Source organism: Symphalangus syndactylus, chromosome 21 (genome assembly GCF_028878055.3).
Source record: "Symphalangus syndactylus isolate Jambi chromosome 21, NHGRI_mSymSyn1-v2.1_pri, whole genome shotgun sequence".
NCBI lineage: Eukaryota > Metazoa > Chordata > Mammalia > Primates > Hylobatidae > Symphalangus > Symphalangus syndactylus.
The window spans coordinates 34,865,160-34,891,243 of NC_072443.2; the positions used below are offsets into that span (position 1 = coordinate 34,865,160).

The 26,084-nt window shown below is 39.4% G+C and overlaps 1 protein-coding gene across 1 annotated transcript in view; it reads right to left on the reverse strand.

The window, feature by feature from the left end:
* Positions 1-24,551, reverse strand: part of LOC129471079 (uncharacterized) — a 73,800-nt gene extending 49,249 nt beyond the window's left edge. Inside the window, exon 1 of the mRNA XM_055259326.2 lies at positions 24,398-24,551. The gene's annotated coding sequence lies outside the window, so the exon portion shown is untranslated. The remainder of the gene's footprint in view (positions 1-24,397) is intronic.
* Between the last annotated feature and the right edge of the window lie 1,533 nt (positions 24,552-26,084).

Below are 26,084 nucleotides of genomic sequence, written 5' to 3' on the forward strand. Positions count from 1 at the left end.
TTCCATAATGATATGAAATTAGAAATCAATAGAAGATATTTCTAAAAATTTAAATACATGAAAATTAAACAACACATTCCTAAATAAAAGCTCAGGACATGACAGCTTCATTGATATATTCTACCAAATATCTAAAGAACGAATACCAATCTTTCTCAAACTCTTCCAAAAAATTGAAGAGGAGGGATGATACATTTTGGATGTGTGTAACTGCCCAAATCTGATATTGAAAAGTCCCAGGCCAGGCACTGTGGCTCACGCCTGTAATCCCAACACTTTGGGAGGCCAAGGTGGGTGGATCACCTGAGGTCAGAAGTTTGAGACCAGGCCGACCAACATGGTGAAACCCCATCTCTACTAAATACAAAACATTAGCTGGGTGTGGTGGCATTTGCCTGTAATCCCAGCTACTCAGGAGGCTGAGACAGGAGAATCACTTGAACCCGGGAGGCAGAGGATGCAGTGAGCAGAGATTGTGCCATTGCACTCCAGCCTGGGCAAAAGGAGTGAAACTCTGTTAGAAAGGAAAGGAAAGGAGAGGAGAGGGGAGGGGAGGGGAGTAAAGTCCCGAGCGTTGGAGGTGGGACCTAATTTGAGGCAATTGGATCATGGAGATGGATTTCTCATGAATGGTTTAGCACAATTTCCTTGGTGTTGCTCTCATGACAATGAGTCCTCACAAGATCTGGTTGTTTAAAAGGGTGTAGCACCTCCATCTCCACTCTCTAGCTCCTGTTCCAGCCATGTGATGTGCTGCTTCCCCTTTCCCTTCTGTCATAAGTTTCCTGAGGCCTCCCAGAAGCTGAAGGATGCCAGTATCATGCTGCCTGTACAGCCTACAGAAATATGAGCCAATTAAACCACTTTTCTTTAAAAAGTAACTAGTCTCAAATATTGCTTTACAACAATGAGAAAAGGAACTAACACAGAAAACTGGTACCAGGAGTGGGAAATTGCTACAAAGATATCTGAAAATGTGTGTATTAGTCTGTTCTCACATTGCTAATACAGACATACCTGAAACTGGGCAATTTATAAAAGAAAGAAGTTTAATTGACTCCCAGTTCCACATGGCTGGGGAGGCCTCACAATCATGGTGAAAGAGCCAGGGACATCTTACATGGCAGCAGGCAAGAGAGAAATGAGAGTCAGTCGAAAGAGGTTTCCCCTCATAAAACCTTCAGATCTCCTGAGACTTATTCACTACCATGAGAACAGTATGGGGAAAACCACCCCCATGATTCACTTATCTCCCACCAGTTCCCTCCCATAACGTGGGAATTATGGGAGCTACAATTAAAGATGGGATTTTGGTGGGGACACAACCAAACCATATCATTCCACCCTTGGCCCCTCATAAATCTCATGTCTTCACGTTTCAAAACCAATCATGGCTTCCCAACAGTTCCCCAAAGTCTTAACTCATTTCAGAATTAACTCAGAAGTTCAAAGTCCAAATTCTCATCTGACATAAGGCAAGTCCCTTCCACCTATGAGACCTTAAAATCAAAGGTAAGTTACTTTCTAGATACAATAAAGGTACAAGCATTGGATTAATGCACCTATTCCAAATGGGAGAAGTTGACCAAAATGGAGCAGCTAAAGGTCCCATGCAAGTCCAAAATCCAACAGGGCAGTCAAATCTTAAAGCTCCAGAACGACCTCTTTTGACTCCATGTCTCACATCTAGGTCACACTGATGCAAGAGGTGGGTTCCCATGGTCTTGGACAGCTCTTCCCCTGAGGCTTTGCAGGGTATGGCCTCCCTCCCAGCTGCTTTCATGGGCTGGCACTGAGTATCTGCAGCTTTTCCAGGTGCATGGTGCAAACTGTCAGTGTATCTACCATTCTGGGTTCTGGAGGATGGTGGCTCTCTCCTCACAGGTCCCCTAGGCAGTGCCCCAGTGGGGACTCTGTGGAAGCTTAAACCCCACATTTTCCTTCCACACTGCCCTAGCAGAAGTTCTCCATGCAGGCCCTGCCCCTGTAGCAAACTTTTGCCAGGACATTCAGGCATTTCCATACATCCTCTGAAATCTAGGCAGAAGTTTCCAAACCTCAATTATTGAACTCTGTGCACCTACAGGCTCAACACCACATGGAAGTTGCCATGGCTTGGGACTTGCACCCTCTGAAGAAATGGCCTGAGCTGTACCTTGGTCCCTTTTAACCATGGCTGAACTGGCTGGGACACAGGGTTCCAGGTTCCTAGGCTGTAACAGCAGAGGGGCCCTGGGCCTAGTCCACAAAACCATTTTTTCCTCCTAGGCCTCCAGGCCTGTGATGGAAGGGGCTGCCGCAAAAGTCTCTGACATGCCCTGGAGATATTTTCCCCATTGTCTTGGTGATTAACATTTGGCTCCTTGTTACTTTTACAAATTTCTGCAGCCAGCTTGAATTGCTCCTCAGGAAATGAGTTTTTCTTTTCTATCATATTGTCAGGCTGCAAATTTTCCAAACTTTTATGCTCCACTTCCTCTTTAATGCTTTGACCCTTAGAAATTTCTTCTGCCAGATACCCTAAATCATCTCTCTCAAGTTTAAAGTTCCACAGATCTCTAGGGCTGGGGCAAAATGCTGCCAGTCTCTTTGCTAAAGCACAGCAAGAGTCACCTTTGCTCAAGTTCCCAACAAGTTCCTCTTCTCCATCTGAGACCACCTCAGCCTGGATTTCATTGCCAGTATCATTATCAGCATTTTAGTCAAAGCCATTCAACAAGTGTCTAGGAAGTTCCAAACTTTCCAACATTTTCCTATCTTCTTCTTAGCCCTCCAAACTGTTCCATTCTCTGCTTGTTACGCAGTTCCACAGTCACTTCCACATTTTTGTCTATCTTTACAGCAGCACCCCACTCCCAGTATTAATTTACTGTATTAGTTAATTTTCATGCTGCTGATAAAGCCATATCTGAGACTGGGTAACTTATAAAGAAAACGAGGTTTAATGGACTAACAGTTTGATGTGGCTGGGGAGGCCTCACAATTATGACAGAGGGCGAAAGGCACATCTTACATGGCAGCAGGCAAGAGAGAAATGACAGTCAAGCAAAAGAGGTTTCCCCTTATAAAATCTTCAGATCTCGTGAAACGTATTCATTATCACAAGAACATTATAGAGGAAACCACCCCCATGATTCAATAATCTCCCACCAGGTTCCTCCTACAACATGTGGGAATTATGGGAGCTATAATTCAAGATGAGATTTGGGTGGGGACACAGCAAAACCATATCAATGTAGAAGCAGCTTTGGATTTGGGTAACAGGTAGAGTTTGGAAAAGTTGGAGGGCTCAAAAGACAGGTTGATTAGTTACAGTTTGGGACATCTTAGAGACTGGTTAAATGGCTGTGACCGTAATACTAATAGTGATATGAACAATGAAGTCCAGGCTGAGCAGGTCTCAGATAGAAATGAGGAACTTATTGGGAACTGGAGCAAAGGTCACTTTTGTTATGCCATAGCAAAATAACTTGGCTACAATTTGCCCCTGCCCCAGAAGTTTGAATTTGAGAGGTTTGGTTTAGGGTATCTGGCAGGAGAAATTACTAAGCAGCAAAGCAGCTGAAGCTGTGACCTGGCTGCTTCTAACAATGTATGCTCATATGCTTGGGCAAAGAAGTGATCTAAAGTTGGAACTTATATTTAAAGGGGAAGCAGAGAATAAAAGTTTGAAAAATTTGCAGCCTGGCCATGTGGTAGAAAAGAAAATTCCATTTTCAGGGGAGAAATTCAAGCAGCCTGCAGAAATTTGTATAAGCAAATGGGAGCCAAATGCTAATAGCCAAGACAATGAAGAAAAGGCCTAGAAAGCATTTCAGAGACCTTCAGGGCAGCCCATCCCATCATAGGCCCTAAGGTCTAGAAGGACTGAATGGTTTCAAGGGCCAGGCCCAGGGCCCCACTATCTTGTGCAGCCTTGGGACACTGCTCCCTGTCTCCCAGTAACTCCACTTCCAGCCATGGCTCAAATGGGCCCAGGTACAGCTCGAGCTGCTGCTTAAGAGAGGGCAAGTCATAAGCCTCGGTAGTTTCCATGTGTTGTTAAGCCTTCAGGTGTGTAGAGCGTAAGAGTTGAGGCTTGGAAGCCTCCACCTAGATTTCAGAGGATGTATGGAAAAGCATGAGTGCCCAGGCAGAAGCCTGCTGTGGGGGCAGAGTCCCCATGGAGAACCTCTACTAGGGCAGTGTGGAGGGGGAGTGTGGGGTTGGAGTCCTCACACAGAGTCCCTACTGGGGCCCTGCCTAGTGGAGCTGTGAGAAGAGAGCCACCACCCTCAAGACTCCAGAATGGTAGATCCACCAGCAGCTTGTACCCTGTGCCTGGGAAAGCTGGAAGCTTTCAGCTACAACCTGTGAGAGTAGCTGCAGGGGTTGAATACTGCAAAACCACAGGGGCAGAGCTGCTCAAGGCCTTGAGAGCCCACCCCTTGCATCAGGCTGCCATGGATGTGAGACATGGAGTCAAAGATTATTTTGGAGGTTTAAGATGTAACGACTGCCCTGCTGGGTTTTGGATTTGCATGGGGCCCATAGCATCTTTCTCTTGGCCTATTTCTCCCTTTTGGAATGGAAATATTTATCCAAGACCTATAACCCTATGGTATCTTAGAAGTAACTAACTTGTTTTTGATGTTGCAGGCTCATAGGCAAAAGGAACTAGCTTTGTCTCAGAACAGACTTTGGACTTTTCCGTTAATGCTGGAAAAGTTAAGACTTTGAGGATTATTAGGAAAGCATGATTGTATCTTAAAATGTGAGAAGGACATAAAATTGGGGAAGGTCAGGACAAAATGATATAGTTTGAATGTGTCTCCACCCAAATCTCACATTGAAATGTAATCCCCAGTGTTGGAGGTGGGGGCCCGGTTTGAGGTAATTCAATCACGGGGGTGAATTTCTCATGAATGGTTTAACACCATCCCCTTCATCCTGCTCTCATGACAGTGAGTGAGTTCTCACGAGATCTGGTTGTTTAAAAGTGTGTGGCACCTCCCCCTGCCCCCTTGCTCCTGCTCCAGTCATGTGATGTGCCTGCTCCTTTTTCACCTTCCACCATAATCATAAGTTTTCTGAGGCCTCCGCAGAAAACACACAGATGCTAGCATTATGCTTCATGTATAGCCTGTGGAACCATGAGGCAATTAAACATCTTTTCTTTATAAACTGCCTAGTCTCAGGTACTTCTTTATAGCAATGTTAGAATGGACTAATACAAGGAAATACTTCCAAATTCCTTTGAGAAGGTGAGCATTGCCTTGATACCAAAGTCAGTGTATTAGTCTGTTTTCACACTGCTGATAAAGACATACCTGAGACTGGGTAATTTATACAGAAAAAAAGGTTTAATGGATTTACAGTTCTATGTTGCTAGGGAGGCCTCACAATCATGGCAGAAGGTGAAAGGCATGTCTCACATGGTGGCAGACAAGAGAAGAAAGCTTGGGCAGGGAAACTCCTCTTTTAAGACTATAAGATCTCATGAGACTTATTCACTATCATGAGAACAGCTCCCACCGGGTTCCTCCCACAACATGTGGAATTCAAGATGAGATTTGGGTGGGGACACAGCCAAACCATATCAGCCAGCTAACAACATTACAGGAAAAGAAAGTTACAGTCCCAATATTCCTCATGAACATATATGCACAATTCTGCAACAAGTACTAGTATATGGAATTCAATGGCACCTTAAAGGGATCATTCACCATGCTCAAGTGAGATATATCCCCGGGATTCAAGTATGGCTCAACATAAACAAATTAATAAATGTGATACACCACCTTAACAGAACAAAGGAAAAAAATAGATGATCATCTCAATAGATGCAGAAAAGGAATTCAACAAAATTCAACATACATTCATGATATAAATTCTCAACAAATTAGGTATAGAAGGAAGGTACATCAATACAATAATGGCCATATACAAGAAGCTCATACATAGCAACATAATTAATGCTATAAAGTTGAAAGCTTTGCCTTTAAGATCATGAACAAGACTAGAATGTTCACTCTTGTCACTTCTTTCAACATAGTACTGGAAGTCCTCAGCAGAGCAATTAGACAAGAGAAAGAAAAATAAAAATATAAACAACTCTATAGAAAGAAAACAAGCTGATTAAAAATGGTCAAGGGACCTGAATAAGCATTTCTTAAAAGAATACACACAAAGGGCCAACCGTTAAATGAAAAAAAAATGCTCAACGTCACTAAATATTAGGGAAATGCAATGAGATAGCACTTCACATTTGTCAGAGTGGCCATTATCAAAACAAACAAGCAAAAAAAAACAAGTGTTGGCAAGGATACAGAGAAAAGGAAATCCTTGTATACTGTTGATGAGATGGTAGGTTAGCACAGCCATTACAGAAAACACTATGGTGGTTTCTCAAAATACTAAAAATAGAACTACTATATGATCCAGAAATTCCACTTCTGGGTATTTATCCATAAGATTTAAAATCAGTATGTCAAAGAGTTGTCGGCACTCCTCTCCTACGGTCACTGCAACACTATTCATAATAGCCAAGCTATAAAATCAACCTAAGTGTCCATCAGCACATGAATAGATAAAGAAAGTATGTGATATATACTCAATGGAACACTTATTCTGCCTTAAAAAAGAAAGAAATTCTGTCATTTGTGACAGCCTGAATGGAACTAAAGAACATTATGCTAAGTGAAACAAGCCAGGCACAGAAAGACAGATATTCCTGCATGTTCTCACTTCCACGTGGAATCTAAAACAATCAAACCCAAAGAAGCAATGAGAATAATGGTGGTTACCAGAGACCACTGGGGTGGGGTGGAAAGATGATTGTCAAAGACAACAAAGGCTCAATTAGAAAACAGCTTTTTTTTTCTTTGAGATATACTGCACAGCATGATGAATATAGTAAATAATAATGTATTGTACATTCCAAAATTCCTAAGAGAGTAAATTTCAAATCTTCTCACCACAGAAAGTAAGTATTTGAGGTGATGGATATGTTAATTAACTTGATTTAATATTCTGTTTCATAATTCATAATTTATGATATCACTTTGTACCCCATAAATATATATAACTATAATTTATAAATTTACAATTTTAAAATATGTTTCAAAACAAAACTCACCAAGTATAATATTCTTTCCTGTTCAAACCAACAGAAAGAATAAGATTTAACCTTTTCCTGCAACACAGAATCCTTATCATGAACATCATGCTGTTCTGAACATCTCAATGCCAGTGAGGACTACAGATTTCAGACCGGATTCACTGAATTCCTCCCACCTACTAAGTCTATTCAGGTGGACAATTTTGGTATCTCTTCCCTATGTGGTAGTTCCAATGGTATAGAGGGCAGTTCACAACACCAATGACATTAGACTGTCTGCTGCTCCAGTTATTTAATCAGTTTTTTTCCCTTAATCCCCAGGTTGGCTTTCTAGACAGCCCCCCTCCACCTTGCTTGCTTTCTGGTTGTAACCTCACATTAAGTAAAGATTGACAGTGGTAAAATTAGTTTTTATCTTATGTAGTATTGACTCAAAAAGAGGAAAACTGTGGTTTTACTTTAGGTAGCAAAACATATCTTTGTGCACTGGCTGTTTTTTAAAGGTATTTCCTACCAAATTTTGGATAATGAAAGTTATATACTACTTGATAGCTACAGGGGTGGTGTGCCTTGGTGTTACCTTGTTTTCCCTCATCTCTGATTTTCCCCTTACATTCAACTTTATTCCAACTGTCCATACTCAGCCTTGATCATTTTCCTATTTCTCACATGGCTACTTCTGTGTTCACACAAAAGCTCCAAAGAAGCCCTGATCTGTTATGAAGTTCAGGATAGGTGGTACACAAAAATAATACAATTGGGAAACATATCACAACCTTAAATGCAAAATTTTCCCCAAGACCTATTTCATATTCATCCTTCCTTCTTTCAGAAGGGGACAGGAGAAATTAGATGCAATGAGGTAAAGCATTTCCCCACTTGAAAATCTGTTTGCTCAATAATTTGAGCTCTTGCTACTACAGCTTTTTTTTCTTTCTTTCTTTCTTTTTCTGTTGTTTAAGAGTATTTGTTACAGGAAATAGCCACACAATGTAAATGTATACCCAAACTTAAGGAAAATGACTTGAATGCCTCAAGATGAGGTTTTATTTTTACAGTTCCTTCTGAAATCAGAAGGTAGAGATAAATAACCCCTCTTATTCTAGAGGGAAAGAATTCTGAGTTTGTCATTTCTTTGTGTTATTTTGTCTTCTTTTTTAGAAGTGAGGTATCCGGAACTTAACAGCCCGACAAGTTTCATCATTGCTTAGGAAGTATCTGAATGTAATGGCAAAGAGCCAGAGAGAAACAGCAGCATTAAGTGTTTTTAATTTATAATGAAAACTCATAATGGCTTAATAACTACATGTGAAACTCTGAAAATTCCTCCAAGTAAAAGGGCAACATGGTACTCAAGAAGTCATCAGCATGAGTAACCGAAGAAGAGAAGGCTAGATAACAAAAGACAAGAATGAGACGCTAACCTAGACTCAGGCTAGAGAGATACAACTCATTATTCTGAAGAAGCAGCCGGTGGTAAAATGAAGAACTCTCCTTACACAATATGTTTGTTTCCTAAATGACTAATGACAAAATGCCTCCAACTCTGGTCCTCCAGGCTTCTGGGGTCAGTCTTCCTTTAGCTATATTTTAAATAACTCAAGCCTCCATCCTTCTTAATCTTCTGAGAATTTGGACACTTTTCACAAGAAATCTGAGAATTTCTGGAGTCGAATGCTCTCATGGTCACCTCTTATCCTGCTTCATAACAGCACTACCAACAACCTAAAATCAATTATTACACTTCTGTATTTTTAAAGTCTTTCAACCCACACCTCTTCCTCCCTCCACCAAGCCCTCTCCCCAAGGAAATTTTTCACTGGAAAATATTTTCTCTCCAAGTGAAGCTGCCTAATACATTGCTGTATCCCCCACCATATGCATCCTTAAGTTTCTCCTTTTTAAGTGTTCTTAACCTGTATCTCCCAGGCTACCTGAGCAAACTGTAGATTTTTTATGCAAAGTTAATCAGCATTCAGCTTTGCCCTCTATTTCACAATCATGACCACACACTGGAACCATCTGAGGAGCATATGGCATATCAAAGACCAGGCCCCACCGTATATCAAATGAATTACAGTCTCAGTAAGGAAGGCCAGAATATCATTATACTTTAAAAGTTCCCTAGGAGATTCTAATGTACAAGCTAGAAAACTTTTCTAGCCCAGTGCTTCCTGAGCTTTAATGTTTGTAAGAACTACCTGGGGATCTTTTTAAAAGGCAGATTATGATTTAGTAGACCTAGAGTGGAGCCCAAGATTCTGCAATTCTAACAATTACTAAGGACCACACTTTGAGTAGCAAGATTCTAGACCAGTGGTTTCCAAACTTGTTCCACATTAGTATCACCTGAACATCTTTAGGAACTACTACTGTCTGGCTTCCAGCTCCAGATATTAGGATTGTAAAAATTTCCTAGGTGCTTCCAAATCCTTATTTTGAACCATGAATCCTGGAAGGGTGAGTCTGTTATATCTGTCATCGTTTCCATTTCCAAACCAATAGCAGCTCACAGATAAGAATCTTGCAGCTTCCCTTGTATACTAAAACTTCTGTAGTTAGCTCTTATTCTAAACAGCAATTTTCCATCCCAATTATAGAATGTTATACATGTGTATAAGACAACTATTTAGTAAAACAGTGTTGATTTACACTTTTATTTCCAAAGGCCCAATATAATAGTGTCTTTAAGTATAAACTTTAGCAGAAATTTCTAAACTCAGGTGGATTTTTTCACGCATCAGGTATTACCAATAAGACCAATAGGAAAGGGGCTGCTCTACAATTGGTACCCTGACATGTGCTCTTTACAAAATTACTAATTACTACTTAAACTAATATGCCAAGATCTCACCCTTGGAAGTGGTCAATAAGTAATTCACTGAATAGGCATCCCATCTTGACTTCAAGATAATCACTGGTGAGTTTATATAGACAGGCAGTAGATGGCTACAGCACAAGCTATGTATTAATAAGTGAACACTTCTTTCTTTGTTTAAATTCTCTCTTTCCAAATATAACATGAGTGATCTTGAAAAAGTTCATTAACTTTGAGCTCATTTGTCCCATCTATAAGGATTAGAATAACAAAGACTGCCAAATACACATGTACACACACACACACCACATATACATATGGGGAATTTAAAGAAAACTAAATATTAAATTAAATTACTGCCTGTCCACTACCCTGTGCTCAATAAACATTAGCATCTTTCTTTTGCATACCCCAGACAGTCAGTTTGCAATTATAATTGGCTAATAAGATTTTCCAAAATGTCAGTACTTTGTAGCTTGATTTTTATATCTATTTCTAATTCAAAGGAAAAATATGACACTAGAGCAGTGCAACAGATGTTGTAGAAAGCTGTGAAGGAAGTAGATATGTTTTCTGTACTTGAAAAGCAGATCATCTACTGCTTGATAGAATAAACATAAATATGTAAGTATATAAAAACACAGAGAAAAACACACAGATAGTTTCACCTATGTAAAGGATCAAACATGAGGGCTGCACCGTTGCTGAGAGACCAGGCCCTGGGGCCATGTATCTGAAAGCTGCAAAAAAATGGAGAGTTTGTGCAGAAATTTTAAGGCACAAAGGATGGGCCGTGGTGTGACAGAAGGCAGAGAAATAGAACAAAGAAGACTCCTATTTAAAGAGTATCACTGGCAGTGTTCAGTAACAATACAATCCTATCAAGTAAACTGTACAGAACATCAGGTTTTAAGGACCTGCATTTTTTATGACTGAATATAAAATGAATTCAATTTTTAAAACTTCAGATCCAAAGGTACTATGGGATTCTCCATCCTTTTCTCTGATACTTCTGTAGTGTCAATATACAAAAGAGACACAGTTTAAGGGATTTAAAGAGTATCCTTTTACCTTAAAAATCAGTCTGATCTGCAATTGCCTTGCTGTTATGTGTTCTTATTGCAGAAACTGGAGACCTTTGTATAGTTTTCACTTCAGAGCACTTTTAAGTCTTTTCCTAAAGTGAAATGTGTGTTTGTAGTATATAGTTGGCAGGAAGGACAGGAAAGCAGATAAAGCTTTTCATATACTTGATACTGTGACAATTTGAGTTTCGTTCACCTATAATGAGATGGCTAAATTTCACAATAAAAAAAATAAAATAATAGCTGTACTGTCTTTTAATCAACAGGGCTCCATGCTTGTTTATCCAGCTGGTATATATGTATATGCCAAAAAGTCACCAGTCTCGCTGAAACAGGAGAGTTCCCAGATCCTCCTCACAGGACATGTGACAGGGGTGTGGCTCATCTGTTCCCTCGTCGCCACTGCTGAAACCCCTGATGGGAGGAGGAATACGCAGACAGAGAGGTGTAAGAGCCCGAATGGGCATGTGTTACAGTGTGTCCTTTTAGTCTTGTTGTCTGTGCATGGCTTGAGCGTTAACCAGTTCAGTGGACCCTCTGTCTTTCTGCAAGGCAGAGGACCAGTGTGACAGTTTTCTGTATCCTGAACTCTTGTCTAGTTTCCTAGAAGAAAAGGGTCACACATGGACTTGAAGGATGAATGTGGGAGTTTTATTGAGTGGTGGAAGTAGCTCTCATCAGGATGGATGGGGAGCCAGAAGTGGGGATGGAGTGGGAAGATATCTTCCCCTGGAGTTTGGCCATCCAGCGGCCAAACTCCTCTCTGACCGCCCCCAGTCAAATTCCTCTCAGTGTTCAGATATTCCTCCTCCTCTCTTTCTCTGCTGTGTCATTCCATGGTTCATCTGCTTGTCTCCTCGTCTGTTTGTCTGTTTCTGGAGCCTGGGGTTCAGGTTTATATGGGTACAGGATAGTGCGCATGGCAGGCCAAAAGACAACTTTTTGGGCACAAAAACAGGAATGCCTGTCCCCATTTAGGGCCACGGGTCTCCAGGCTTGAGGGTGGGGCCTTTGTCGGGGAACCACCCTCTTCTACCCAGTATTGTCCTGCATCCTGTCTGTATTATTGCCACATATTAACCATGTTGAATTTATCAAATGTCCTTTAAGATTATAGGTAAATGGATGCTGTGATATGAGATAACTGGGATGGCCAAGAGGTTTTCCAGCAATGTTCAGCATTATTCTGATCTCAGTTGTCATTTTATTCTTTTTCTTCTTTTTGTTTAAACATGTATCAAGGGCACTTGAAAACAAGAATTGTAAAATCCAACTATTTGTGTTGTCACTACTCTAAAGAGATCAGAAATCATTCTTCCCACTTCTTACAAGCAGTCTCAACAAGATGTGTCTTCTCTAGAAAAGGTATACGACTTCTCAGTTTGTGAGTGTCCCCCAGTGGCCAAGTGCTATGAATAGAACAGGTGGACGGACTGGCTAACCTGCTTGAGTCCTTATGGGTTCAATACCTGATTCAATTCTACATTCAAAGTATAGTGGTTCATTATTTAAGTTTCAGATCACCTCACAATGAGTTCACAACAATAAAATATTAGAAAGTCAGGAATACTTTCATCATTTAGCTAAGGTTGTAGAGCAACAAACTAACCTAAATCTAAGGAAAGGCGGGCACCTCCAAAGACAGATGGAAAGTAAGAACTTGCTGACCTGAAGCAGACGCTGCTGGGCAAACATAAATAGAATTTAGCTAAAGTATTTAAAGAATCAGGCTAACCAGAAAATACATAACTCCTGTGACCTGCAGACACAAGGAGAACTTGCATCCACTTGTAGGCTTGTCTCCAAAGACCTTGTCACATGTCAGAAAAACAACTGTGAGGATACTAAGAAAACCTCTCTTGAGATGCAGTTCTTGGAAGGGGACAGCTCCTGCTGGAAAAGCGCACAACCCTATCTGGATCCTTCTCTCCTAACTCTCCTGGAATCAAAGGCCTTAAATTGTTGAAGGAAGTAAAACAAATCCTCCCTGCCTTGGGGAGGGGAAGGGGGTTGGGCGGGGCTGTTGAAAATCAATTGTATTTAAGGAGTGGGAATAGAAAAAAAACTCTCTACCACTAGGGGAGAGGCTGGAACAAGTGCTGGGCCCAGATCATTAAAGGTTTCCTCAGAGACATCCTGAGAAGTCCCACTCCTGTGACCCAGAACACAGTGCCTGTCTAAGTCTGCAGCTTTATCAAAACAGCAGAAAATACTGCCTCCACCACCGACGTCAGCCCCCCAACCACCCCCACCCCCAACACACACACATCTACTGCCGTGCAATTAAAGTTGAACTATCCGTCAAGGAACAACAGCGTGCTTAAAGAAAAGGAGCAAGACCTTGAAGAGAGAAGCTCTCTGAGAAGATATAAAGCAGAGGTAGGGTAAACATTCAAAAAACAACCTCTGGCAAACCAGCTCTTACTCTAAGATTGAAAGCTGGTGTTGCACAAAAAAGTTACCATAGCAACAACAAAATGTAACTAGAGCCCAATTTCTGACTTAACTGACTCAACTTCCCCTTATACAAAAGGGCTAGCAAAAGGAAAGGTACTACACCATTTCCAGGCATAAAAATTGTTTATCTCAGTCTTTGCTATCCTAGAAGTGGTGTCCAAATGCCAACAAAAAACTAAGAGGCATTCCACAAAGCAAATAAAAAACAACAAATTGTCAAGAAACAAAGCAAAAATATACCCACTCTCAGATAGGATATATGTTGAAAATATCAGACTAGGAATTAAAAATAACTATGGTTAATATATAAAAGGCTTTAGTGGAAAAATTAAACAACATGCAAAGCCAGACAGGTAATTTCAGTAACAGAACTGAAACTGCAACAAAAAAATCAAATGGAAATCCAAGAAATTAAAATATAATAGAGATGAAGAATGCCTTCAATAGGCTCAGCAATAGACTTGACGCAGCAGAGAATAAATGAAATTTAAGATAAGTCAATAGGAATTAACCAAAAGAAGAAAAAGACACAAAGGGAATGATGAGTGAAAAAAAAAAGTGAGCAGAGCATCTGAGAGTAATGAAACAATATCAAACAGTTTAAAATGTGTGCAATTAAAATATCAAAAAGAGAAGAAGATAGGACAAAAAAAATTAAGAAACAATGGGTAAAAATTTTTCTGAATTAATGACAAACTCCAAACTATAGATCCAAGATGCTCAGAGAACATCAAGCACGATAAATACAAAAAAGAACAGAAAGTAACTAGGCATATCATATTCATACTGTTGAAAACCAGAAACAAAGAGAAAATCTTGAACACAACCAGGGGCAGAAAAAAAGATGCATTATGTACAGAAGAAAAAATATAAGGAATGCACCAGATTTCTCATCAGAAATAATGCAAGAAAGAAAAACACTGAGTGGCATCTTAGGCGCCAAAAGAAAAACTGTTAATCCTCAATTCTATATCTAGTGAAATATCAGTCAAAAATAAAGGAGAAATAAAACCTTCCTGAAACAAATAAACTCAGAGAGAATTCATGGCCAGCAGAAATGCATTACACTAAATTTTAAGAGAGTTCTTCAGGCAAAGGTATATGATGCCAGTCAGAAACCTGGATATACGGAAAGAAATGAATAGCACTAGAAATGGAATAATGAATGTGGATATAAAATTATTTTTTATTTTTAATTGGTTCTAAGTGATAACTGACTGCCTAAAGCAAAAATAGTAGCAATGTATTGTATGTATTGTGTGTATGTATGTATAAAAACTTATAGTATGTGTAAAAATAAAATGTATGACAATAGTACAATGAGAGTGAAGGATTGAGAGTATATTGTTATAATGTTCTTACAAAACATGTTAAGTGCCATAATATATTCCTTGACTATTTAAAGATGAATACTAAAAATGTTAGACAAGCCACTAAAATAGTTTATGAAAAAGAACAAATAATGAGGCAAAAGTGGTTAAAAATTGAATCATAAAAAAATGCTCAATCTAAAATAAGGCAGAAAAAATAAGAAAAAACAAATAGAAAACAATCAGCAAAACGGTAGATTTTAACTAATCATCTCAATAATTACATTATATGTAAAGGGTCTAAATATATCAAGTTAAAAGGCAAATTTATCATACTGGATAAAAGAGTACAACACAACTTATTTTTGTCTGTAAGATATCTTAAATATAAAGGCATAGAGGGGTTAAAGTAAAAGATTTATTGTGTAAGCACTATAAAAAGAAAGACTGAGTACCTACATTAATATCTGCCAAAGCTAACTTCAGAACAAGGAATCTTGCCAGGGATGAACAGAAACATTAGAAAATGATAAAGAGGTCAACTCTTCAAGAAAACGTACTAATCTAAAACATAATAATCCAAATATTTATGCATTTAACAACAGAGTTTCAAAATACGTAAGGTAAAAACTAATAGAAATGAAAGGAAAAATAGATGAATTCACAATTACAGTTGAAAATTTTAATTCTCCTTTCTTGGTAATTGAATAAATAAGTAGATAAAGGATATAGAAACCTAATACCAACTTGGCCTCACTGATATTTTGTATAACACTCCACCCAATTACAACAGAATACACATGATTTTAAGAGTACAGGAAATATTCACCAAGATAGGCCATATTTTGGGTTATAAAAAAAAATTGAGCATATACAAAAACATTAAACAAATATATTCTCAAACATCATATAATCAAATAAATGCACATTAAAAATGAATCTACCTACTAACTTGGAAATAATTTTTTAATACTAAAATACAATTTTGGAAAAAATTGCTAGAATAGACACACTCATGCACAGCCAATGGAAGTGTATATTGGCACGATTATTCAAGAGAATATTAGGCAATTTATTATAAACCTTAAATTTTGCATAATTTGACTTAGAAATTTACCTTGTAAAAGTGTATACTAAACAAATCATAATGTGCAGATATATGTATAAGAATTTTCTTGCAGTATTATCTATAATAGTTAAAATGAGAAGTGATTTAAATATGCAACCATATATAAACTCATTTAACAAATACATATTCAGTGACCACTATGTAGTAAGAGCCATTCTAGGCACTGGACAGTAGGAAGTAAGACAAATCAAGTTCCCTACTTCCACAGATTTTCTATGCTAGTGGGAGAGACAAACCATTAAAAACTAAACAATACATATATAATTTCTGGTAGCAATAAGAAAATTTATGAAGTTGGTAAGTAAATTTTGGTATATTTATACAATGGCATGCTATGTAGCCATTAAAACAACATTGAAGCAAACAAAATAAGCAAACAAAAATAATGACATGCCAATATATCACAATTTGTAATGTGCACTATAAGATATATGTAAACTGAGGCTGGGCGCGGTGGCTCACGCTTGTAATCCCAGCACTTTGGGAGGCCGAGGCGGGTGGATCACGAGGTCAGAAGATCGAGACCATGGTGAAACCCCGTCTCTACTAAAAATACAAAAAATTAGCCGGGCATGGTGGCGGGCGCCTGTAGTTCCAGCTACTCGGAGAGGCTGAGGCAGGAGAATGGCGTGAACCCGGGAGGCGGAGCTTGCAGTGAGCTGAGATTGTGCCACTGCACTCCAGCCTGGGCGACAGAGCGAGACTCTGTCTCAGAAAAAAAAAAAAAAAAAAAAGATATATGTAAACTGAATAATACCATATTGGTCACAGAAAAAAGTACAGTATTAGAAAAATAATGTAAGAATATGCCCTACAATGTTAATAATCTTTCAACTGTGGATGTTCTTCCTTTGAGCTCTTTGTTTTCCAAGTTTTCTGAGGTGTTTACTACTTTTGTAATTAAAACAAAACCATTAAGTTTTTTAAAAATGAGGTTAGGCAATAAAAGGAAGCAGAAAAATAGTAACAATAGAGGTAGACATTTTTGTGCCAGTGGTCCTTTTTTTTTTTCTTGTTTTAGGACAGGGGAAATTTCATAAAATGAATAGGTTCAGGAAAAAGAGTAAGTATATAAGGAGATGGTAAAAGATGCAAGAGAGAGTGGTTGTTTAGACAAAGTCCAAAAAAAAGATTGAGGTTATAGGGTCCCAGGCACAGAAAGTGAACCAGCTTTGAAAAGGAAAAGGAACACATCCTTCTTTGAAACAGAAACAATTGGAAGATGAATAAAACTGCAAAAGACAGTTCAGAAGATGCATAAAAATACAAAGACAGTTTAGAAAGAAGCACATTTGGGAATCTTCATAACAGATATATTCAATGTTCTTTTTTTTTTTTTTTGAGACAGATTCTCACTCTGTCACCAGGGCTGGAGTGCAGTGGCACAATCTCAGCTCACTGCAACCTCCACCTCCCTAGTTCAAGCGATTCTCCTGCCTCAGCTTCCCAAATGGCTGGGACTACAGGCGCTCGCCACCACGCCCAGCTAATTTTCGTATTTTTAGTAGAGACAGGGTTTCACCATGTTGGCCAGGATGCTCTTGATCTCTTGACCTCATGATCTGCCCACCTCTGCCTCCCAAAGTGCTAGGATTACAGGCGTGAGCCACCGTGCCTGGCCTCAATGTTCCTATTTAACAGGTAAGCAATTTTTTTTTGCTCACAGTTAAAAGATCAGGAACCAGTATACACGCTTGACAAAGCAAAAAAGCATTGAATGGCTGTTGGGAACTGGTGCTCGGTGTCGAAAAATCAACACTGAGACAAAGGATCTCTCAGCAAGGCCAGTTTACTTTCTGCAGAAAGGGTGCTGCTTGCTAGCAGTCTTGCCATGAGAGCACACATGAACAAAGGAGACAGGGTCATTTATAATCTGACAGGTCCACCTTACTGCTGTGTCTGGTTTCCATTGGCTGGAACGGGACCTCATATTCTGTACTCAACCCAACTGGCTAGCAACTTAGAACTTCCCAAAAGAGGCAAAGACAGAGGAGAACAAAGGAAGAGAGGAAGTAACTTGTGGAATGCTGAGAGAGGCAAAAGCACTTCCAACTAAGGAAGAAGAATAGGCTATGACCTAGTGCTTGCTTGGACTGGTTCAGGCATGCCAGGGCAAATATCTAGGCTAAAATGTGGGAGGTAAGAGCACACAGTGTATTGATTTCTTTATTACGGCTAGTAGATATTTAAGAATATTAACACAATTCTTTGAGTAAATTTTGCTTCCAAGAGAGGTTACTATCTATTCTCAATTAGACTGGGAGGAAAGTTTCTTTGAAGAGGAACCTCTACTTATTTCATTTTCTACAATTCCCCCCTCTTTTACAATTCCTCTTCAAACTTGTATACTATGTCTTGACTCAACTGCTGTTTGACCTTCTAAGAGAAATAATCTTTCTGAATAGGGTGGAGGAGAGTTAGGAAATAATTTTTTGAGAGTAGCAGAGACAAGTTTTTGTATAAAACTTTGAAGACAGAGAATAATACAGCAGCCTACAAGAATAAGTACACCAATAACAAGAGCAAACGAGGTGAGAACTAAAGTCAAAATTCCTTTCCATCCACTGAACCAATGTTCTATTATTTTAGAAAAAAGATCAATTTCAGAATTTTTGGCAAGTTCATCAGATGGAGCTGTTAATCTCTGCAGTGTTCTCATTATAGTTCCGTCAGGGGCAGTATTATTAGGAATAAAGGTATAACATTGGGTCACAATCATAACACAAACACCTCCTTTTTCCCCAATATCATATCTAAGGCTATTCTATTTTCCCAGGCCATCTGACTGGTAGGTCCTAATTGTTTAGCTATCCCTTTAATGGCATCTATAGTGTAATTTACGAATCGTTGCTGATTGTAATAGATATAGTTTATCCAGTCTATATTTTTATTAATAGTTACCCACCAGAATAACATAGACTCAAATCCTGCAGCTGTTTGATTTTGCACTTTGAATTTATCTGGCACTTCTCATGGAACCCCAGTAGCATCTTTATAAACTTGAGGATCAAAGGACTTATAAGGAGTTTCTTTTGGCTTATGACATTTTGTTTTTACTTTCCCAGACTGTTGAGATGCCAGGGTGAAAGGGATAGCCAATTGGACCAGAGCACAAGTTCTGCTCCAGTTGCTTGGCAGAGTGTCTAGTAAAAGTCTACCACAATACCACCATACATCTGCTTGGCAATGGCTAAGCGCGGAATGATGGGCAAGCTCCTGGAAAGGCTTGAGCTCCTTGCATCCTTTTATGCCTCCAAGGAACATCAAATTTTCCCCTTGCTGAGAGAGGCATGAAGTAAACTTCGCATTTAGAGGTGGAAGTTGGATTGCCCTCAGGGGCTGACCCACAGGGTGTTGAACTTCAGGAAACAGCAGAGAGAGCTCAGCATGATGGATTATCCCAAGCAGTGGGATTCTGAAAGAGAGTCACCATACAGTCCGTACCTAGTCAATGAGGAGACTATCCAAGTGGAAAGGTGACAATCTGAGCCTCTGGCCTATCGTGAGCACAAGTTTAACAATCACTCTCATTTAAAGTGTGAATGGAATATTTATTCCATTCCAGCCAGGCATTTGCATTCTGATATTCTGTCTCAATGGCTAAGGTATGTCTTAGATCTTTTACCTTCATAATAGACACCCTGGTTTTATTATTAGGTGTAAAAGCAACCAGTATGGGATCTAAAACTGAAGCTACTGAAGAAGGGGAAGACGGGGGAATATTGCATATCTTAAAAATGCCTAGGGGGTCTTTCCCATTTACATCAATCCCCATACCATAGAAGCAACTAAGGGCAGGTCTAGAGTCAGTTAAGGTGGAGGTGGTAATAAAGAGAAAGACTGAGAAGGGGTAGTCCCTTTAGTGAAATAGATAAAGGGTTTTAGATCTGCACAAACCTCTTCCTTAGAAGTCCAACCTAGCTCCTGAGTAGTCCAAAGGATGTAGTCCCGTCTACTACAAGGTTGCCAGGCTGTTGGAGCAGTAAGTTGGCATCTCAGCTACAGGTGATCACAACGATGAGTGCTAGGAGTAACTGTGTCAGTTAGCGGGCTGGGGCATAAATATTTGTGTGAAAAGGCTAGCTATTGTTGATCCTTCACATCTCCACAAGGTATGACAGAGCAAGCATCAAAAGCAATGGTCTGAGGTGAGTCAGACTTAGTTACATTAATAACAAAGGAGCTAGTAACAGAATAAGGAAAGGAAAGGAAGCAATATGCAAGGCTATGAAAATTAAGCTTTTTTTAATTTTAACTTGGTAGGACTCGATCCTGGTACAGTAACCCATGATTCTGATGAGGAAGATGATTTCTTGACTCGAGTATGGTGGGTCCGTCCTTTCTCGGCTGTGCAGACAGCAATCTCAGTGGTTAGCAGCACAAGATAGGGGCCTTCCCAGGTGGGCTCGAGTTTCCCTTCCTTCCACCCTTTGATGAGAACGTGGTCCCTGGGTTGGTGCTGGTGTGCTGGAAATTCTAGTGATGGCAACTGTACTAAGAGACCTTTGATCTTAAGAGAAAAAAAGGTAGAGGAGAGACCAAGTATGTAATTTCTGAGGAACTGATCCTTAGTTTCAAACATAGGAACATCAGCTAGGAATGTAAATAGGGCAATCCATATAACATTTCATATGGAGACAGGCCTGTATCCTTTCGAGGAGCTGTCCTGATCCTCAATAAGGCAATAGGAAGACATTTGGTCCATGGTAAACAAGTCTCTAGAATTAATTTAGTCAGATGATTCTTAAGGGTTTGATTCATTCTTTCTACTCGTCTGGAGGATGAGGGATGCCAGGGAATATGGTATTCCCATTTTATGTCTAGCACTTGGGCCACCTTCTTAATAATATGTGTCATAAAATGGGTTCCATTGTCTGAGTTAGTATTCTCTATTAACACAAGGGGCAGTATATTCTCAATTAATGCTTTAATTACATTATTAGCTGTTCCATTTGGAAAGGAGATAGCTTCGATCCAGCGAGTGAGATGATCTACTATTACTAATAAATACTTGAGGCGACCGATTGGAGGCACTTCAGTGTAATCAATTTGAACATTTTGGAATGGTCTTAGCTCCGGATCTCGTTGCCAGAGGGGTGATTTTCTTAGGGCTTGTTTATTAGTTTTCCTGCATGTTAGACAATTGTCTGTGACCTGTTTGTCTAGGGTATAAATTCCAACACACTTATAAACTCTGAGAACCGTAGTTAAGACCTCCCTTACGAGAGGTTTGGATAATATCTCCCTTTGATCTGGTAATATCCATTTTCCTTCTGTGTTCTGTTTAGCTCCTATTTTTATTAGCTTTCCTTTTTCAGTGGAAGAGAAGATGGGGACTACAGTAGGGGAAGGAAGGCAAGGAGTTAAGTGAAAGACATTTCACAAGAAACAGCAGTTTGTTTGGCTATCTGATCTGCAAGGTCATTTGGTTATTTCCCCAACTTGTGAAAAAAAAAAAGTCCTCTTTATGCCCTGGGACATGTACAATAGCTATCTCTTCTGACAACTGGAGATTGTCTAGAACACAAACAATTAGTTCTTTGTGGACTAGATCTTGGTCTTTACTGTTAATAAGACCTTGCTCAGCCCAAATTTTTCTAACTGTATGTGCTACACCAAAGGCATACTTAGAATCAGTATAAGCAGTTCCTTCTTTGTTCTGCAAGCATTTCAAAGCTTGGCTGAGTGCAAACAGTTCACAGGTTTGGGCAGACTAATTATTGGGCAGTCTTCCTGACTCTACTTCTTCAAGAGTTTCTCCACCAATTATTGAAAACCTGTTATGTTTTTATCCTTTGACTATTTTGGAGGAACCATCTATAAACAAGTGTTGCCCTGTTTTAAAAGGGGCCTCTCCTAGATCTGGCCTGACTTTTGTTTGGTAGTCAATAAAATCTAGACACAAGTGTTCTTTTTTTTTTTTTTTTTTTTTTTTTTAAGATTTGGGTCTCCTGACAAGAAACCTGCTGGGTTGAGTGAATTATCAGTAGTCAAGATGAAATCATCTTTTCCTAGCAAAATAGCCTTATATTTTAAGATTCTGGAGTCAGTAAGCTACCTTCCTGCTTTTTGATTTAAAACAGCTCTAACTTGGTGGGGCATGCTTACAATTAATTTCCCCCCCAAAGGTTAATTTTCTACCTTCTTCAACTAATACTGCTGTAGCCGCAGCTCTTTATTTTCCCTGTTTTACTCAGAACATTTCCTATCTTGAAGGTTTGGGGTGGTGCCTAACTAGAATAGACTTTTCCCTGGAGCTTTCAACCCCCCTTGCTGGAGATTTCTAGCACTCCTGGGTGCACAGAAGGGGGCTCAACCTCTTCTACTAGAGGCTTCTCACCCTCCCTTCCTCTGGAGGCTTGCCAAGGGCCTTTTCCCATGTTTGATCCTAGATAAATCCAATCCCACATACTAGGGATGTCTTACCTATCTTTCTCCCAGGGAGGCCCAATCCCCCAGATCCTCCATACTGGAGATTTCTCGCCTGTCCAGTCTCTAAAAGCTTGCTAAAGGCTCAATCTCTCAAACCAGAGATGTCTCGCTGATTCTCTTTCCCAAGAGGTTAGCCTTTCTCCCTCTCCCTTTTGGAGGTCCCTTTCATTCTTTCTGTCTGTGTTTACACATTCTGCCGAACAGCAGGATAATCCGTGCCGAATAGCACGGATAATCATTTACACATACACACAATTACTCAGCCTCCAAAAGCTGACCACCAAGGAAGTACTTTGCCGCCCTCTTGCGGCTTTTCCTACCTTGGCCCACGCACGGAGTCACCTGGTCACCACGGTCCCGCAAGCCTCTCTCTTTCCCCGCATTGCTGAGAATCCAAGTATATTCCTCGCACCAGGTAGGTCCCGGCTCTCCTGCTGGGGCCGCGGCAACAACGGTTGGCAGGGCACCTCCCCATGAGAGAGGGGCAAAGACTGTCCCAGAGGGGAATGTTATTCCCCATACGGGTCACCAAATTGTTGGGAACCCGTGCTCAGTGTTGCAAAAATCAACAGTGAGACAAAGAATCTCTCAGCAAGGCTAGTTTACTTTCTGCAGAAAAGGTGCTGCTCACTAGCAGTCTTCAGGAAAGCACACATGAACAAAGGAGACAGGGTCATTTATAACCTGACACGTCCACCCTACTGCTGTGTTCGATTTCCATTGGCTGGAATGGGACCTTACATTCTGTACTCGACCCGACTGGCTAGCAACTTAGAACTTCCCAAAAGAGGCAAAGGCAGAGGACAACAAAGGAAGAGAGGAAGTAACTTGTGGAGTGCTGAGAGAGGCAAAAGCACTTCCAAATAAGAGGAATAGGCTATGACCTAATGCTTGCTTGGACTTGTTCAGGCATGCCAGGGCGAATATCTAGGCTAAAATGTGGGAGCTAAGAACACAGAGTATATTGATTTCTTTATTACAGCTAGCAGATGTTTAAGAATATTAGCACAATTCTTTGAGTAAATTTTGCTTCTAAGAGAGGTTACTATCTATTCTCAATTAGACTTGGAGGAAAGTCCCTTTGAAGAAGAACCTCTACTTATTTTATTTTCTACAATGACCAAAATTAGATAAATTATTTTTTCTCCATAACACTCATTATCTTCTAACATACCATATGTTTTACCTACTTATGGTTTATTCTCTTAGAAAGTAATCTCCATCAGAAAGTAATCTCCACAAGGGCAGGGATTTTTGTCTGTTTGTTCTCTATTGTATCATCACCATCAAATTTTGTATCATTAACGTTAAAACAGTGCCTGGTACACAGAAGATGTCTGGCACACAGCAGATGCTCAATAATTCTATGTTACAAAGTATGTTTGTTATATAAATCATTTACCTAATTTAAGATGATCAACTTCTCTTGGATACAATATGAAATATTACAATCCCAACTTCTCTTGGGATACAATATGAAAATATATGACATTTTCATTATCTTTTCCCTTAACTGAATCCTCAAATTCCTAATTTTCATGTTTTCCCAGGAGGAGAATGTAAAGTGTTATTCTATCTTTCAACTGACAGCTTTTATTTACATTTTCAACGTTGGTTGCTTGCAAATAAAGAAAATTTAACTAAATCTCTTCATTTTTTTCATTAAGTAGTTGACTTTACAACCCCAATAATGCAAAGAAATTTTACATAAGACCATAGCATTTAAAATGTACTAGAATGGTATTTATACACTGCCACCAAGTTGACCACAGAAAATCTCACAGGAAAACCAAGAAACACAAAGACACCACAGTCAGATATTTGACAGAGTTAATGTTGAATTAGATCTGGCCCCATAAATAATAACTACGGACAACTAGATAGTTGGCTAATGGAAACAAAACATTACCTTTACTACTATTGAAAGCTCCAGTAGAGGTATGGAACAGTAATGGACTTCCTAATTGTGAACTGCAGAAATGAGCAAACTAACCCCACGCAGTCACTGGCAGCACTGGATAAACAGCTAGACTTCCCCATTCAGAGCCTTCGGGTAAGAGACGATACCTGGTACAACACAGAGGAGCAGGCTTCGGTTTGCACATCCTCAGAAGTGCACTTCCAAGATGACTGGAAGGAGCAGAAACAGGCATGCCCAGTTCCTCCTCTCCTATCCCTTAATATGATCAAGTCCTTCTTCCTTGCTCAGGGAGGAGCCAGTGAGAGGTAGAGGATACCGTAAGTGTTACAAGAAAAGTCTTCCTCCAGGAAACCAGAGGAGCTGAAAATGAAGATTGTTCCTTACAGGGATCCTGAACCTTGCCTCTGAGAACATCAGTGTGGCCTTTTTAAAGAATATTTGGAAGGAGAAAGGGCCCTCTCTCTGGGTTGATGTTTGAGATCATGGTATGGAGGTAGTGTGGAGGCCTGCAGTTTACACTCCAAGCAATATTTCAGGGTGAAAGGAGAAATAGGTGCCTCTCTTTTCCTTGCCCCTCCTTTAGGAACCAGAGACCTTTGGACACCATAGGCAACAAGGTAAAATAGAATGAACCTTCTTATTGTAAATAAGTTAAATCCCAATATTTAATAATTAATTGCTAATTCTTATATTTATCAGAGTAATATATGCACAGAATTTAAAGGGTTGTAATGGAAACTGCAGTCCCCTGCCTCTAACTTATCCTACCATACAGTCACTTACAAGGTGGTGGATCTTTTTTCTGACATTTAACTTCATGTTAAAAAATAATATGCCTAATCTGTTATGTCCTGATTTATCAAGTTGGGCTTCTGATTTTATCTTATTTGAAGACAATAGCAGTCTTACTCTGCTTTCTCTTTCTCCACCTAATACGATTAAAATATATTTTTTATAAAGTTGGTATTTAGTATCAACATTGTTTTCTGCAAGACCATGTACTATTACATTTTCTTTCTTAATTTCAGTTTCCCCTAAAGTTAACAGTTTCTTCCTTTTTTTGTACATCTTTAACGTTTTTTGGTCCATTTATAACTTTACTTGCAGCTTCCAACAATTTCTTGTTTCACTTTTCCACACAGTCACATTTATTTTTTTAAATATCCATGAGTTCTATGCTTTTTCCAAAGTCACTCTACCTTCTCTTAGCTTGTTGCTAAGTTTGAAGCACAAAAGCTCTCATCCTGGCACTTTTCTTTGCCATCATCATGGAAAGTGCTTTCACCTCCCTAGTGTTGAATCTCCTATTTCCAGATTTTGTCTTGTTTTTGTTTGGTGGTTGTGGTTTTGGAATTAACCCCTCATTTTAGAGTAACTACCTAAAAAATAGCGTAGGAGAGTAAACGTTTTTAGACATTATGGTATTCTCACAATTTCTTTATAATTTGCTTGTAGATTGAGTCTGGGGAGTGAAAATTGTTTTTATCAGAGTTTTTAAGGAATTCCTTCTGATGATGGCTGTTGAAAAATATGACGGCATTCTTAATCCCAATCTTTTGTATGCAATCTGTTTCATTCTGTGAATAATTTTAGGATTGTCTCATTATCCTGCTGGTATGAATTTCATGAGGGCATACCTTGGTTTGGGTCTATTTTACTTTTTTTTCTTCTGCTTTTTGTTTTTGTAAATGAATTATTCTAATCCCGCAGAAGTCCCTTTCAATCTCGAGATTCATGCCTTTTATTAATGGAAATTTTCTTGTATTATTTTCTTGAGATTTTTTTCTCATTTAATTTATTGTCTCTTTCTAGATCATCTATTAGTCATCTATA